This window comes from Zonotrichia leucophrys, chromosome 1 (genome assembly GCF_028769735.1).
Source record: "Zonotrichia leucophrys gambelii isolate GWCS_2022_RI chromosome 1, RI_Zleu_2.0, whole genome shotgun sequence".
Taxonomy (NCBI): Eukaryota; Metazoa; Chordata; class Aves; order Passeriformes; family Passerellidae; genus Zonotrichia; species Zonotrichia leucophrys.
The window spans coordinates 49,948,339-49,966,466 of record NC_088169.1 but is presented as its reverse complement, the minus strand read 5'-3'; the positions used below and the strand labels follow the sequence as shown (position 1 = coordinate 49,966,466).

General features: G+C 40.3%; 1 long non-coding RNA gene across 5 annotated transcripts; it reads right to left on the bottom strand.

The window, feature by feature from the left end:
- Positions 1-1,045: 1,045 nt before the first annotated feature.
- LOC135447954 (uncharacterized) lies at positions 1,046-9,306 on the bottom strand. 5 transcript variants are annotated; one of them, XR_010440360.1, is made up of 8 exons: positions 8,213-8,845; positions 6,224-6,374; positions 5,492-5,639; positions 5,152-5,267; positions 3,234-3,333; positions 2,958-3,134; positions 1,433-1,528; positions 1,058-1,175 (listed from the first exon to the last, which is right to left on the bottom strand). It is a non-coding gene; the product is annotated as an uncharacterized LOC135447954 (long non-coding RNA). The 5 variants fall into 5 exon arrangements; XR_010440359.1 differs by lacking the exons at positions 5,152-5,267; positions 8,213-8,845 and adding an exon at positions 8,856-9,306; XR_010440354.1 differs by lacking the exon at positions 5,152-5,267.
- Between the last annotated feature and the right edge of the window lie 8,822 nt (positions 9,307-18,128).

The following is an 18,128-nucleotide window of genomic DNA, read 5'->3' as shown; positions in this document are numbered from 1 at the left end:
TCGCGATGGGCCCCTGTTTTGCATTTTGGGCGGTGCACCCACGGATGAGCCAGGTTTATTCAGGGAGCACAGTTTTCTCCACAAATGGAGGAAGGGTAACACCTAGTGGCAGTAAATCCACATTGCTGTTAAGAAATACAAAGGGCTCCAAAGTATTGCCAGCATGACCCAAGGCAGATAAAGAGAAAACGATACTTTTTCGGTAGATGTGAACTATTATGTATTCAGCTTCTTCGTGAGAAACTTTGTAGGGAAAGAACATATTTTATCCCTTTTCTGAACTGAAACTGAGTTATTATTTGTTCTAGCAGTCTTCGCTGTGTGAAGTGGTATAATATTGCTTAGAAAATACCTAATTCCATATGACTGCATTGTTTGAATTTTAGTACTGAGTTCAGTGAAATATTTAGCCTTCTCCATAAAATCATCAAAAGGAGTTAACGGTCTAAACTGAATTGGAGGTTCAAATACACACTCATTTAAGCTTCAGTCTTGTTTAGACAGTGCAAGAAAGAGAGTCTAGTAGTCCCACAGCAGATTATATTTCCTAAGAGTCAGAAATCCTTTGCTTTTTTGATACTTACATGCTCTCTAAAATGTGTGCAGTTCCATAGGTTTGACTTTGACAGTCAATGGATGGCTATTAGGCTGAAACCTTTCCCATTTCTGAGTCATTGTTCAGAGTGAACTTATCAGCCTCACCATTATGCTCAAGTGATACCAAGTAATATCTCCAAAAACTTGAATTATGCATTATTCCACCCAATGACAGAAGAAGAATTCAACTCCTTCTAAAGAGAGGCTGTCTCTCTCTGCAAACTCAGTTTACAGGCTGTATATAGTTGAACACAAATGTATACATTGACAGATTTCAATATTGCCTGTGAATTGTAATGAATGTTACCTGTCAAGTTACATCTGATAATATCTGTTCATAGAAATTGTTTTGTCTGTGTTTGCATTTCCAGCTAGATGCATTTAGCTGGAACTGCATGTTCTAGGAAATCCAGCTGCTGTGGAAATCTGCACATTCAAGCATGAAAGATGTTGAAGAGCCAGAATAACACAGGCTGTAAGGGACCTCAGAAACTCATCAAGGGCTCATGCACTTTCCTCCTGCCAGGGTGCTGCAGCATTTCTTTGGATAATTTTGGGAGGGCGATGCTGTGCAGAGTCTGGAGAAGAGGGAGGGAGAGAAGGAGGACAGACATTAGCAGTGTGTTCTGTGTCCTTGGCCGATGGAGAGCTACAGAGTGTGACTGAGAAACATAATCAAGTGAGCAATTAATGAAGGTCAGAGCTGTGTTAATTTCCTTCAAGCACCTTTGTGACAATTAGAAGAGAAAAAGCACCCTTTCAATGTTGTGGGGACATGCAGGTAGTTTCTGCCTCAGTGAGCAAGAGCACTGAAGGGGACACCTTCCACACACACCTTGAGCATCACTGAATTTGGAGAACACAGGAAAAGAGGCTGTGCATCCTATGTCAAATGGGGAGATACTCCCAGCTGCTTCTTTCCAGGTGATATCTAGGAAAATGTGATAACTGATCTCCTGTTTTGGTTAATTATAAGGAAGTTACAGTCCTGTCTGATACCAAAGGAGCAGAGGACAGCTGTCATTTTATACTATGCAGTGGTGTGGTATTTTACATGCACAACATCTGAGGCTTTTCTCCTATGCTAAATTGCTCACAGCCCCTATGGAGCAGCTTTAAATCAAAGTTCTTTTTGTGAGCTCTGGCTCTCTGAAAGTAATCTTCTGTATCTCTGTGAAACATTTCAGTCATGTCTTCAAATATTCTCTCAGCAATTCTCCTATCTGTGAATAAATAACATTCTGACCTGGCTTCTACCACAACAACAACAGAAACACAATTAGGTCTCTGCAAAATATGAGTGGAAACTACATCCACCTTCTGCATTACCATCAGTGTGAGTCAAGAGCCTTAGGCTGTCTCTTAGAACTTAACAGTATGAGGATTCAGCAAAAGAGCTCTCCTAATAGGGAAAATACAACTCATTATCTAGCTAATTAGGATAAAAAAAGCAACCTCTACTCCCCCTTCTTACCAGCCTACCTTCCTGTAGGGTTGGACAGGCTTCAGATAGGTTTTTAAAGGGGTAAAAACACATTTATGGTGCTTTTGGATGCAATCTAAAGATAAGAGCATTGATTTGCTGAGGAGCAAGTAAAGGGCTGTCCCTAAGTCTAATCCCTAAGTTAATCACAAGGATGGTATCATTCCTGGGTAGGAATTCTATCCAAGAAAAAATGCCTTTTAATGGAATTTCTTAAATATACAGCTCTTACTTACACCTTTTTCTTACAAACATGTGTTTTTAAAAAGGATTTTAAAATGTATTGGTAAAATTATTCTATTCTTTTTGACAGAGTGATCCCTCAAAGGTAGAATAGTTTATAATAATGACATTGGTGATTGTGCTTCAAATTTTTGTATTAATTTTAGCTGTGATTTTGAGGTATACTGTTCCCTAATTAAGCATGTTTCACAATCATAACTGTGATCAGTGAACAGTGATTAATGCATTTGTTTTTGCTTTCTTCCACTATGTACCAATAAAAGCTGTGCTTAAAAAACATTAACTCTTTAAGTTAGATTAAAATAAGCAAATGAAATGCAGACACTCTTTTCAGCAGACTCAGACATTGAATGTGCTGCTTTGTTCTCTTTGCATCTTTTTCTGTTGAAAACAATTTAAAATTCCCTTTATGTTTAATAGAAGAATTATCAAAATCCTTAGCAGGGGTGCTTACAGCATCTGCAAAGGTAAGAAGGGAGTGAAAGCTCACAGCATTCCACTATAGATAAGTTGGTAAATTATTTTTTTACTACTTTAGGTACCTTGCTTGACTACCTGAGAAAAACATATTTGCACTAGTTTAGTTTGCTCCTCTGCTGAGAGCCAAGTTTGTATCCCTGCTGGCAGAACTGACCTCAGTGCTGTCAAACCCTGCTGCCAGGCTTGTGCAGTGTTTCACAGTCCCCTGCTTGCTGCTGTCCCCCCAGGGTATCAGTCCTGAAGGATGCTCTGAGTAGAGGTGGTTCCAGCTCTCCACTGTGCTTCTCAGTGAAGTGTCTCTCCACCCAATTTCATCATCTCTCAACAACAGCTGAAATGAAATTAATAAAATCTCATTAGAGAATTGCTATTCACTTCCACAGAAGTGAAGATTAAAAACTATTTCTGTACACATAAAGAGGAAGAGAACCTTCAATGTCAGCATACTCGCACTTGTTTCTCCTCCTTTGGCCTCAGAGCCTCCTACAGGGTGAGTGCAGCTCCACAAGCTCTTAGCTGCTCCAGACATCCTGGAAAATATCCATTCTGTCAAGACCTTGCCAAAGTACATGTCAGCAATGGCTACAACTGGAGTTCATGCCAGTGAGGACATCTGTGAGTGAAGGCTGTAATTACACACTCTTAGCTCCTGCAGGCAGTGTATGTCAGCTGTTCAGCCCGTGCCAGAAAGGGATGCTGGAGCTCCTATTCACTGATACCCTTCCTGACCTGCTATGTAAAATAACTTGTCACAGAGAACATATTTCAGTTACTTGGCAGGGGAAATTATTCTCTCCAAAACTGCCAAAAATCTCTGCCTAGAAGGTGAGATAGTAGACAGCCTTCTGTTAGGGCCAAAATTGACTTTGCCAGAACATTTCCTTCAGCCCTTATCCTTAGCAGTGTTTCCAGGACTTCTCCTACCTGTTATCCACTGCATAAACCAACCTGATTTTTTCTTTGGACTGAGCCAAGCTTGAAGAAACTTGGAATCAACTTAATCAGGCATAGCTGATGTTACCCAGCTTGCTGTTGTGCTGTGCTAATGAGATGTTATTGCCCAAAGTAATGAAAAGCATCTGTTTCTCACCTGTAAAGAAAGACTAAGGGTTGCTTCTATCTACTTGAAGGTGAGTTTGACAAGCCTGTCTTCCCTCTTAGAAAAGTTCACTGCATGTATTTTGCTCTTGGCCTCTTGGAGAGGCCAAACAGAATTCAATTCATGTGTCTATACAATTCTGAATGTGCTTTCCTGTTGCAAGTGTTTACACAGAAGGATTACTACTCTGCTTTGTAGGGATTTCCTGTAAGATATCATCTATGTATGATCCGTGTTTGTAAATGCAAATAATATATTATCACTAAAAGTAAATATACCAATAGAATAAATGTTTGAGAGACATGTAAGAGATATATGGAATGAAGAGTGTGTTTAGATTTCATGAAGTTTTAATGAAGTAAACATCTGGATTTACAGAAAATCACAGCCAGTTAATTCCAGCAGCCTACAGAGTCTTCAAGCCCTTGAGAATATAGGAATTAGATTTTTAAGAGGCTCTTTTCTTTTTGTGTACTGCAAGCTGTTAAAAAAAAAGATTATTTGTTAATTGCTTATGAACTAAGCAGAGGAATTATCTTTTCTGTGTCAGCAATATGACAACAGCAGAAGTATATGCCCCAAAGTTTTGCTAGCCTGGAAAGTGCTGTGCCCATGCAAAGCAAATTGTTTATTTGTTTTCACCTTTTAATTTTTCATGAGTGTTGTGTTTGTATAGTTCTTGCCAAAATGCCTTTCTTAGAAAATGGAAAGCTTTCTTCATTAATGCTTGTATTTTTTAACAGAATGCCAAGAGTCTAGATTGTATCAGAACTGAGTCCCCTAAATAAAATCCCTTCAAATAAAACAAGCAGAAAAAAAATCTATTCATCTCAAGGAGGTTAAATCATATATAAATAGGTTGAGATTATAGGATGGATCTTAGTGAAGGGGAAGCTTATCTGAGAAGCAGAAGATAAGCATAAAGCCTCCAGTCATAGTGACAGTAAAAGGCTTCTGAAATAAGAAAATATCTCTTTTTAAGTCAAGATGCTGGTTGTGGCTGACAGCCTGAAAGAGGGGAAAAATTAAAACTACCAAGTATTAGGATTGTTAAGAGGGAAGAAGAGAAGGGAAGAAACTAAATATATAGCTAAGGAAAAGCAAAAGAAGTATGGAACAATTATTTCTGTATTTTATAAGCCCTCAGACACATCTTTTCTGTGCTTATGGGGAGTACAATAACCATGTATTTAATACTGTGTATAATACTGATATATATAATACTGACAATAAATGTGGTTATTCAAACCTGTTTGATAGTGGAGTGACTTGAAAATACTCATCAGTAACCTGCCCAAGTGATGTCTCTTCTTAACCTCTCAGCCTCTGTCCCCAGGTCAAGGCTGATGTGGCTCCCTTTGATTTCTAGTGAACAAAGATGATGTTTGGACCATTACCAGCTGTGCGCAGGAAGGCTTATACTCATAAGGGAGGTTCTCATTACTTTTTCCAAGAAACCTCTATCTTCATCCTTTTACTGTGATGTTGCTTTTTTCCATCACCCCCAGTGAGTGCTCAACACACCTGCTTGGGGCTTTTTCGCTTTGTAGTAGAAAGAAAATATTTGTGAGGGCAAAGGAGGTGCTTACCTAGCCCTAAGAGTTGGCATCTTTGCAGGTACAAGAGGGCACATCTCAACAGTGCCAAGTTAGCTACGTGTCCTGCATCCAGAACAGGGCTCAAGAGTAGGATGGAGTGGAGGAGCAGGTTCATGGAATGGAGAGGGTCTTCTGGTAGCTATAGGGAGGAAAAATATTTTAAACTGTATTTAATATGAGTAATCATACTACCCACAGGAGTTCTTCAGAAGTGAGCTGGGCACATTCCAGCAGTATGTATTTGATACACAGGTTGGGAAACATCAAGGTAACCTCATCTATACATGCTACAGTGACTGATATGCTGTAAAACTGACTGTAACATCTGCCCAAGTAGTTTCTCCCTGCTTCTCCCATGTAATTTATTCTTCTACACGAACTTTTTCTTTTCCCCCATACATTGAGCAAAAACGGTTTTTCTGATATTGCTCTTCCTCTGTGAAGAATAAAATTTTGTTTACTAATCTCAGCTAGGTATTGTCAGTAAGCTTATTGGGCATTTAAACCTTACAGACCTCACCAGATTAAGCTAATACCTGGTTTGTTCCATTCACCATACCTTATTTTGAGTTTTCTTGTAGAATTTAAGCAATTCCTCTTCTATATAGAATTCAGCTTACTCAGAGCAGAAAATACAAGGTTGTATAAGAAAATTTTATGACATTCTAAAGATTTTTGGTTGAAGACACAAAGCTTATTAGTGATCTTAGTCACACAACTTACATTAATTGGAGCTGTTTGCCTTAGTCTTGGACTAGGTGATGATTGTAGGTCCCATCCAACTGAAATATTCTGTTCTGTTTTCCTCAGCTGTGAGTATTTCAAACCTTGTTATGCAAATCACAAATCCATCCACACTTCTTCTGGCAAATTGCTGCCCAGGAAAGCATAACTAATTTAATGCATTAATCCCTACCCCTGAAGCACAAACATCTATCACCTGAGCTAGGAAGACTGTAGTTGCGCTTGTGGATTTCAAGTTGCTGTGTCAGAGTGAGAAAAAAATATACTGTAAAATGCACACGAAGCCTGAACATGTTTTGTTTGCTAACACAGTGTGACTAAGAAAATATGTACAAATTTACCCCCCCCTTTTTTTTTTCTTAATTTCTACTTTCCATCTTTACTTAGGTTGAACTTTGTAGTAGCTATATATATATATATATATAAAAAAAATAACCCCTAGTTATATTCAATGATTTCTTGATTATTTGAAGTAGTAGCAGTATTTCGTGTGTTGTGCATGCATTCTAACTAGTCTGGGAATATCAGGTCCAATGTTTGTGTTAAGATTCATAGTGGTTTTCCTTAGAAAGGACTCTGAGTATGTTCACAGTGCTTTCACTCAGAAACCTCCTAGCCTGATGCATTCAAATGAGGACCCAGTTAAATACACCTCAGCTGGGAAATGCCAGGCACCTGGCTGCCCAAGAGGTAAGGCTGTATTAGTCCTTTTCTCACCCTTGAGAATCATGCCTGGCTGGGGAAACATTCCTTTGCTCCACTCATGTTCAAGCTGCCAGGGCTAGAAGCTAACCCGCCTGAATTTGCGCTGCAGGAGGAAAGAGATACATTGGAATGCATTTGTTTCAGTCGGCTCTTTTCTGACATCCCAAAGAGTTTCCAGGCACAAATAAAAATTACTGAAGGCAGCAGCAAAGCAGGGTTCAGGCTGAGGGATTTGAATGATTCATGAGCAAGGACTCCAATAGGGAAGAAGAATGGGCTTACAGAGTGGTGCTCATGCACCTCGGCAGTGAAGCAGCTGACAGCTTGACTTGATAAGCAAGGATGATCCTGATTCAAAGCATTGCAAGACAAAGCATGAGCAGGTGTTAATGCCACACCGTGTTCCAAGCACTGTTTTTAATATGAAAAGCAGTTTTCTTTAGAATCTAGCACAAAAAAAAAAAAAAAAAAAAAAAAAAAGTGGTGTTCCAAAAGCCGGGAAGCAACTCTCTCCCAGTGAAATCAACATTGCAAATGTAAACATAGAAGTTGAAATGTTGGCCTCTCTCAAGTTGGTGGCTGCAGCTCCCTGCAGCTTTTGCCAGGATGCGTGACTGGCTGCACAGCATGCACTGTCTTTCCAGATGCACTTCTGTATTTCATCTAAATGTTTTCTGGGGGAAGATCTGAAATTCAATTTCTGAAATAGTACAGTTACTTTAAAATTTACATAGGCATTGTTGTAAGAAAAAATCATCACCCTTTGTCAGTTTCTGGCAGCTTTTGCAGCTCAGTAGTTAAATCACAGATGCTAATCTAATCTTTATTAAAGTGTCATCAAAAGGGTCACAGGCCTGGCAGTTAAAATTCCAGTATAGTTTCATTAGCACCAACTTTATAGTAACCCTTAGATATCCTTCATTATTTGGGTCTGTTGTGTCTAAATTTATTTGCAGAAACCACAGCTCTTGCCAGCCACAAACATCAGCCCCAATTTCCACAAAACTTTATAGTAATTTTAGTAGCTACTATTTTTTACCATTTTAGCATGACAAATGTTGTGATGGTTTCTAATATGACCTTAAAATAGTGTTGCTTTAAGTGCAGTTCTGATAGTGTTTATCAAAGACAAGGTGAGTAAGGCTAATAATTTCAGCTGTATAGGACAGGTGATGCAGAAGAGGAGTAAATACACACATTAACACTTTTAGGTCATGCATTTCAATAGGATTTTGCCATATTTTTCTTGCATATTGTTCTTACCTCTGTCACTCTTGTCTGTTGCCCATCATGCCTTTCTTTAAGGACAGCATTGTTAATATAAAGCCTTAGTCTGGTGAGAGGTTAATTGCCTGCAGTTTCAGTAAATTCCTAACGAAACTCTCTGTACTGAACTAGCCAAAGACAACAGTATCAAGGGGTGACTAAACTGTAAAGCAGGGTGGCAAGGCAGCTTGCTTTCTTTTTAAGACTGTGACAGGACTATAGTGGTAGCTTATGTTATTACCTGATGCTTTGCAAAGATCAAAGTTGGTATTTCATTTTATGGTAAACAATTTTTGACTATAAACTTTAATTTTTTTTAACATTTACTTTTACATTAAATACCAACTTTTCACATCCAAGCTTTAAGAATTGGACTCAATTATATTTGTAGGTCCCTTCCAGCTCAGAATATTTTGGGATTCTACAGGAAGGCTTTGATGCCCCTGGTGAGCAGGAGAGCCACGTCCCCAGGAGCAGCAGGTGGCAGCGCTGTCTCTGCTCTCCTTTTTTAAGCACTGCAGCAGCACAGCTGGAAGGAGCCATTTCAGCGAGAGTGTTTAATAGTTCAGGTTCCTGCAAACAAAGGCACTTCTGCCTATGGGCAGTGCCGACTGGCCTCATCAGGGTGGAGTGAACTTACCCTCCAGACTGTAGCCTTCTATCTCCACATGGAATTCCTCCAAGTCATGCATACAGCATTTACTCCAGTTTATGTAGCAAGAAGTGAACTCCAGTTTATGTAGCAAGGAGTGAAGGTCTATAGCAAGGAGTCCAAGTGATTTTTCTGTGCTTTTAATTTTAACCCAAGATTTATTTGCCTAAAAATGATTGAACTGTATATCTTTACTGATTTTGTTGGCAGCATCCTCTGGCAGGCACAGTTCCATCCATCCCTAGAGATTCTCAGCAGTAGATTCAGTAGCAGTGTCAGTGATAGGGACAAACCCTGCTCCTGCAATGTGGCTTCACCACATCCTAAGGGCTGGTCAGGAAGGCAGTAGATCAATGTCTGGCCATGCCTTTTTCGTCTGTAGCTGCATTTCTCTTCACAGAGAAAAGCAGGGCACAACTTCCCAAGGATATTGCTGGGATTCACATTCTCTGAATCTCAGAGAAAATAAAAAATTCTTATCTCATTTACTGCTTTTGTGTTTTGGAACAAGTGGAATGCATTGAAGAAGATTATTTACCTGAAGGAATTTTCTTGATTGGATTCTGGTGTGAGTGTTTTGATTCATTGACCAATTCAATCTGTGTGTGTGTCAGGGCTGTCGGCTGACAGTCACGAGATTCTGTGCAGTACATTTGAGTTGGGTGCTTGTGCAGATTCAGTGTAATAAAGTATAGAATGATATAGTGTAATAAAGTAATTAATTAGCCTTCTGATATCAATGGCGTCCTCCTTGTCCAACGCCGGGGGTTATCCTGATTTACAACGGTCTTCTCCTGTCTGCAGACTCTGCTTGTGGGCCACGGCTCCGAGGTCACACTAGTGTGCTGATGGCTCAGCAGCAGGTTGGCTTGCAGACAGAGAACTGAAGTGGTCCATGACTCAAAACACAGAATTAAATTTAGGCAATGTAAATAACCAGGGGTCCAAAACCAGTGCTCACCCCCTCATGCTCTGCTGTTTATCAGCACAGACATGCCAAATAGGACATCTGCTACCTGCAGGGAGTAGGGGCAGGACTGGAGGAGGAGCAGGGACAGACTGACAGCCACTGCCTTAGCTCGTTGGAGAGTGATGGGGAAAGGAATGACTTGTTGCAAATGCATGATGAGAATAAGCCACAAGACCAGGTCATCATGATTAGTGTGATCAAGTGGTATTATCCTTCCTTTTTTGAATTCTCCTTTTTTTCCCACTGTATTTTTAACAACCAAGACAAAAACAGAACAAATGAAAATAAGAAATGTCTTCTGTGGCCTCTGTTATCTCAAGAGGATTCAGATAAAATATGAGTTAGGTCACAGGGTTCAAGATAAAAAGCATAACTATAAACTGAGAAAATAAGTGAAGTAAAGAATTTTTCTTTGAAAGGATGAGATGTGAATCACTGAGGTCAACAGTTTCAAGACATGTTAAACTAGATGTCTGCCAAATCACCAAAGCATTTCTGTCAGCTTCTTTATTACATAAACATGGACCTGGTTTTGTTTTTAATCTGAATTCCTCAAATGGGACATCTGAGTTATTTGATGCAGTGTCAGCAAAATAAAGAAAACACTTGGCCTCTCTGAAAATAGATATCAGTCAAAGTGGAGACATTTGAAAGTTCCCCTCTGAGATAATCTCTAAAATTTATTCCCGTTAGTATGGGTGTCTTGTGAAATGCTTTTTTCAGTAAGGGCTTGGATAATTTGGTGAATCAGCTGAGAAAGGCTGGGGCAGACAGAAGTGGGAAAAGGAAATAAGCAGAATATGCTGACCCAATGTTCACTGCCAGGACTGAGAAAGGTGAGATAATTTGTCCATTGTCCTGCTTTGGACTGAAATGGGCTGCATTTGGCAATGGGTAAGCTGACAGTATTAGCACTGCATTAGAGCAGCATTACATGAGTGGAATTAAATTAAATGAACACACACAAAAGTCTGGAGGAATTACAGACCCATCTTCAGAATTTTGTTAGCATTTTCAGAGAATCACAGAATAGTTACTAAGATTTATTATTTATTATTGAGTCCAGCTGTTAACCATATTTGGTCCTTTCCTATTTCATGTGTCAGTTATTACTGCCCTTCCCACTGAATTATTCCTTTAGTACTCACAGCCATGTATCACACTGCTGAATCAGGATCACAACAAAACTTCCAAACAAAAAATACACGAAGCCCAGCAGGGAAAAATATGGGAGAGTCCCATCTGAAGTAGAGGAACTGTTCATTTTATGATGTTTCTGCAAGCTTCAGTGTGCTCACATACAAATGGAAAGAAGATGCTAATGTGAAAGGGCAGAATACAGAACAAGTTAAAAAAAAAACTATGGTACATGTCATAGGAGGTTGTCAGTGCAGCCTTCTGACTAGTTAGCTCACAGAGGCAGTGAGGTCTTTTGAAGCTTCCTCTCCCTCTTTAATCAGTCCCTTTAGAGCAAGCAGATCCCAGCTTCAAAGGCTGCAGGGCTCGTCAGAGAAGAAAGCTGCCTGCTCCTCAATGGAGCCGTGGATGGAGCTCAGTGTCCCACAGAGGTGGCTCCCCTGTGAGGCTGCCCAGCTTGGCAGGGTGGGAGTGGTTCCACAGCAACTCCTGTGCTCAGGTGGCTTTGAAGGGTTTATGTGCTCTCCCTACATTAGTATTGATCCTCTCCCTTTGACAGGACTTCCAAAGACTTGAAAAGACACTTGGTAAAGCATTTTTCTTACTTGATCCCTCCCCCAGAAAGACCAGGGGAATCCACAGGCTTCCTGCATTTGAGATAGTTTTGTCTACTTCTTTAAGTAATAAGGTTTTCTTAATTAGAGTGATCGTTACATTTTCTTTAAAAATGCCTCTACTTTTTCTTTTTCATCCTACCTACAAGACTTTTCCCAGAACTTACTTGCAGTAAAGTGAATAGAGAATTTTGTACAAGAAAGCTGCAGTATTTATTTTGTCCATAAAACACTTCATTAGAGAACATCAAATGTCATTAATAATGACATTTACTGACTCTGAGGAGACAGAAGATTAAATGCATTTCAGTATTTTCCAAGTCTGTGTATATCGATCTTGCAGCCTGTCATTTCTGGAAAAGATTTCCAAGGGGAAAAAAAAAAGTCCCTAATACAGCACCTCACTCCCTCATTTGATCTCCAATTTCCCATTTCTGCACTAGTGTATTTTAAACGGGAACACCAGTTATATTTCAACAAAGCTTTACTGTTTGGTATACTTTTCTTCTGATATATTAATGAAATTGTATATCTCAGCATACACATTTCCCTGCTGGTGACCCTGCTTCCCCTATTTGCAATTGGATTTCCATTGTGCTTCAGCAGCTACTTGCAAGTGCTGCAACCCCATTTGCAGTACAAATCTTTAACCTGGAAATCACCTCTGGTGTGTGACTTGTTCTTATGGGTTTATTTTCATGGTGTATTTACAGACCAGCTATGCCAGCCCAGGAAGTTTTCCAGAGTGCAAAGCAGGTCATGAGCAGAGTGTCTGGTAATGTGTCCATGAACAGCATATTCACAGATACTTCTCTGGTCTTCAACAAAATATAAGTCAAATAGCAATATTAGAATCTGGCACTGTTCTTGTTAAAGCAATTTTTCCAAGTACTATTGAGTTCAGTTAGAGCTAACTCAGGCAGGATGGGTGAACTTGGCAGATTGTGAAGTCTGGAAAAAGAGGGATAGAATGAATCTCAAGAGATCATTCTCAAAATCCACATCTGCACCAATGCAGAAAAAGAAACCTTGAACTAATCCTGGCAGATTGGGGTAATACATTGGCAATGATTCCAGTAAAGGAAATTCCACAATATTCTTATGTACAATATTTTAATACCCTTCCCGTTATAAAGGGGTTTATCACATCAGTCAAGAATCTGATAAATATTTAACAGATTCCTTTTTTTTTCTTTCTCAGCAGATAGAGCAAAGTTGTTCAACACTCTCTACTTCTAAAATATACAGATTGTATTTTTTGTATTGTGTACAGAAGTACACTTCCACATTAAAGCTATGCCAATCTGAAGGTCAGATGCTGCAAAATGAACCACCCTACATTTTTTCCCATTCAGCCAGCCCTCATGTGATTGTGATGAGCCAGTTCAGAGGATAGAGTGGAGTAGCATTCAAATAAATAATAAAATTTGTTTCCTAGCAATTTAGCTTACTGGATTAAGCCCGAGGGAGGGCATTAGGCAAGTGCCAGTGGTCGGACTGGCTTAGCTGTGATGTGAAATGGAATAGCTTCCCTTTTCTAGGATAAATAAACCTCCTCACACCTCTTTCACAGACCATTATTTCCAAGGCTGTTATTGTTCTTAGGCTCCTCTGAATAATTTCCAATTTTTCTGAATCTTTTTCATAAATGGTATATTTAATGTATGTCTCTATCATTTAAAATGTATGATCCAGTTGTGAATGAGCAGGCCATCAGAAGCATAAAAGAGATCAGTTGTTCCTCATATGCTCTTCTGCCCTAATTTGTGTGTGCTGTTACCATGACTTTGCCTGCCTATGTAATAATTGTTCTCACAAGATGGATGGATAAACACAAGTGTGTCACCCTGTTCCCAGCTTTTTCAATTTAAGAAATTCCAATTTCTTAAATTCAGTGCAGTCATTCCAATCTGCACCTTTCCCTATGTGGTCACTGCTCATGTGGCCATCTTATCATGTTCCATTTTAACTTAAGAAATCATCTAAATTCCAGAAGAACCTTAAGCAAGAGTTTCTCTAGATGGGGTAAATAATTTTCCTCAAGTTTCCTTCTGTTTTGCTCTGTGTGTACGCTGACCTACATTGAGAGTAGGCATATGACAGATTCTCAGTCTTTTCTGTAATCAGAACTCTTTTGGGGTTAATGGCTTCATGCAAGTATAATTTTGTGGCACTCTAAAGGAATAAGATTTTAAAATTCGCTGTATTCTTTTAGATATTTATAAATTTAGATTTTTATAAATAATGTATTTTTCCCAGTATAGATTAACTCTTGATTTACATTCATATATTTCTCTCAACACATGATCGAGACTCTTGAAGAATTTTTTTTCTTTTAAAGCCATCACCACCTGAAGCCATGTAGTCAACTGAGAATTTAAGTTTTTACTCTTACAGTTTCTCACTGTTATCACTGGAAAAATGGGAAGCCTGAGGATACAGCAACAGCAAAGTTAAAGCAGTAAAAGCCCCAAATATATGCAGCCTTATAAATCTCACCAATTGTTAACAACTGTGAGGCTGGAGTTTGTGCTAGAGAGTGCTGTGGGTGAACCCCACGCTGTAAAGAAGGTGCAGCAATGGTGGTTCCATCACTGACTTGTATCCCACCACGGGCTCTGGTAACCTGTGTGCTGCTCCCTCATTTGTAATCAGGTCTGGTCTGAGATGAGCCAGATTGTTCAGAAACATTCCAAAATGCCTGATCTGAAGCTGGGCATTGCCAGGCTTTCCTGTCCTTCCTGTCAAGGCTCTTGTGTGGTTCTCAGAGTGCAGGAGTGACCAAAGCCCATGGGCAGAGTAGATACACTGCCCTGCAGGCCCAGAGGTGATGTGGGACCTTTGGGCAAGCTCTTCCCCTCCAGGCTTCTTTGTGGTGTAGTGACATGGAGGAAGGAATGCTGCTCACCTTCATGTGCTGCCTACCCTCTGCTGAGACCTCAGTGAGCTTTTGAAGCCATCTTTCCGTAGTCTGACAGGAATTTCTCAGGATGTGAGGGACAGAGGGAGGGAGGGAGCAAGGAAGGAAGGAAGGATGGAAGGACGTGCTGAGGGTGGACAGAGACCTACCAGTTTTGTTCACCTGGACTCAGGAGCAAGCTCACCACATATTTTACTCTGTCAGAACACAGGAATGTTGCTGGGGCCTGGGAAGAGAAGACCTATGAGGAATCAGGGGACTTTACTGGATGGGAATATTTAAGGGCTTGGGGTATCTTTCCTTTCCCTTTCCTTTTCCCTTTCCTTTTCCCTTTCCTTTTCCCTTTCCCTTTCCCTTTCCTTTCCCTTTCCTTTCCCTTTCCCTTTCCTTTCCTTCCTTTCTTTCCCCTTTCCCCTCTTTCCTTTCCTTTCCCTTTCCTCTTCCTTGCCCCTTCCCACTTCTCAAAATTGTGCTTTTCCAGTGTCCTTGTGAAACATGTCATGTTTTATTCCCACACAGTCATATATCTTCTCTTTTCTCTCCTCCTTCACTGTCTCCATCCATCTTCACTAATTGCCTTTGACTGGAGAGGCTTCCCAAACCTGCACAGAGCAGACAAGCATGGGGAAATATGCCTGGCCCTTGCTAACACAGGAAGAAAAGAGGCAGTGCAGAGCTCAGCTGGGCTGGGCAGGTGGGGGAAAGTCCTTTTGCCAAGGGTAGTAGGGTGAGACAGAAGGAAGCTGTGGGGAAAATCTACTTCTCTGCATCAGTCATTGCCTTCCTCCCTAGGAGCCCTTCCTTTGGCAGCAGCAGCTGAACACAACAGAAGCACAAAGCAGCAATGGGTAGGTCGGGCTAAAAGCCACTCTGATTTATCTTTTCTTTCACAGGCAACATGGGCACCAAACTATCTCCTACAAGATGCTGCCAAAGGCAGCTTCCTGCTTTGCTTTTGTGGTGAAACAGAATTGCATTGGCTCTGCCCCGTGGCTGGCTGGTGGCAGGGTGATTTACAGCCCACTGCAATTGTGCTGGCAGCCCACGATGGGCCATAACATTTCACTGCTCCTTCATTTGAGACTCATTTAATTCAATGGGGGAAAAAATGTACCTCCTGTCTTTTTGGACTCCCCCAGCCACCCCTCCTTGAGTTTAATAAAATATCATAACAAATCAAGGAAAGAAAAAGGAAAATAGATGCCCAAAGAAAGCATAGACTTCAAAACAGACTTCAAATCTGCCCAATTTGATAAAGAGTGGCAATAGTAAGATTGCAGAAATAGAAAAATCTTCTGATTGTGGAAAGGAGAACTAAGAATGGTTTATTTCCATTTTATATAAACCCCAAAGTCTTAGTGATGGCATTGTGCCATGCAAATGAGTTACCAAATTCAAGAGGATCAGCTGTGTGAGCTGGTGGTACCACTACCACCATCTATTCTCACTGAATATGACCTTTTTCAATAAATAAATGCAAGACTCGAATATCACATTATTTCCCTTACAGCTAACCCTAGGGCTCCTGCAATAATTCAAGGCCATACAAGGAGGGACATCTTCCAGCTATTGCAGGGAGGGAAAAGGTAAATAAAATACTGTCCTCTGCATCTGACAGTAGGTTTCATTTTTAGGTGAATAGTTTTAAACCCTGCCAAGACTGAAGCATCAACATGGTTGATCATTCCTATCATTTTGTGAAAGTAGTTATTTTTCTTGATTTTTAATTCTTCCTGCATCTGGTTGAATCTACTATGCTGGAGATGAGTAATCACAGGGAAAAAATAGTGTCATTATAAATTCTAAAACCCAAAATTCTTCAAATGCTACTTATGTAAAAAGGACCAATTTAAATCAAATCATTAGCTTCTGCTTAGATGCTCAATTACAAGTGCAATAATATAAATGTTTTATGTATTCACAGCTCTTATGTTCAAATTTAACCTTTCTTCCATTTTTGCTGTTATTTCTCCCTTTTATAAATGTTGGTGTAATTAAGCCCATTTCCTCTTTAGAGGTGAATACACAATCACAGCTAGAAATTCCTCAGTATGTTTTACAGTCTGAAATATGTGATACTCAATCTCAGAACTAATAACTACCATGACATGTTTTATAATTGCACCATAAATCAGAGACTGCTGCATTTTAAAGTGTAATTTCAGGCTGTTTTGCAATATTTCTTGGCACTTTTAGAAGTGTATCAGGGTGGAAAATGCATAATCTAGCTGGGTACAGCCACAGATGAGGAAAAAGCTGTTTTTTGCAGTTGTTGGAGTGCTCCAAAAGAGCAGGGACATACTTGTCACTCATGGGATACCCAGGCTGCCTTGGGGATCTCAGTGAAATCATGATGTCTGAACAGGTGGTTCTGTCCAGCAGCTAGGAGGGAAGGGTGGAAATTAACTCATGGCAAGAGCTTGAACAGTGGGCGCTCCATTAGCAACAAGTACTCTGTGTGTGGATTTTGTAACATGACTCATTGTTTAAATCTTTCCAGGAGGGGCGGTGTTTGGGAGGGACAAAGCTGGGAGGAAGAGAGAAAACATCTGCCCCGAAAGCTGAAGGAACAATTCTGTTAACTCACACAGCATCTTCCAGCACCAGTCTCAAGCCTTCTGCAGCTGCTGCCAGGTAAATGATGGACTCTCACAAAATTAGGTGATTTTTTTTTTTTTTGCCCCAAAACTTGTTTCTGTTTGAAGAATGCTGCTTTATTTTTCATTCTGGTCTTGCTGTATATTCTATAGGTGTTATTTTAGCCGTTTCAGTGCATACAAAAGTTTGTAATCAATCTTGGATAATTTCCTAGGGATTCCAAATCCCTGAGAACTAGTATAGACACAGAGAGGCTTTTTTATCCCTTAATCAATGGTTAAGCTTGTTGTATACTAGATCTTGATACTGTATCTCCCCACTGGACCACCATCACAGGCTTGCTGGGGCCCATTATGTCCTGACATCTCTGAAGTGACCAGGAGCATCAATTTTCTTGGTGCCTTTCTGTGTATGATGCACAGCCTAGCACAGTGGGTAAAGCCTCATTTGCACCACTGGAGTTCTGCTGGTAATTTAATTAAAATTGCCACATCCCTCACATGTGCTCTCACTAGTTTGGTCTCTGCTCATGAAACTCTGAATTTATGCTAGTCAAGTTTTATCTTCTGCCCAAATAGCACAAGTCATGTAATGACATCTGGCTGCATCTTGGTCACATAATATAGACATCATGAGCTGCTCTTTGATTAAGGGAGCAGAGTGTGCTACAGGCTGCCACAGGCTGCCAAAAACAAAAAGTAGTTCTGGAAACTGCAGGTACACAACACCTATGTGATGGCCCACACTGCTATTATTCACACTGGAGATCTTTGGAGATCATCAAACATCTGGCTATTTGCAGAGGCAGCAGAGTGCTGGGGCAGGGATTGCACCCACCAAGGGGAGGAGATGAGTTTGGGGGTATGTTGGTGGCAAAACCTCTGATCCAAATTAGACAGAGGGGGAAAACACCCACCACCAGAGATTCTGGGGTTTGAGCCAGATCAGATAGAAGGTTGATAAGAAGCAGGCGCTGTGGAGGGGAGATGGTGGGTTTTGTCACATCAATTGTCCTCCCTTAC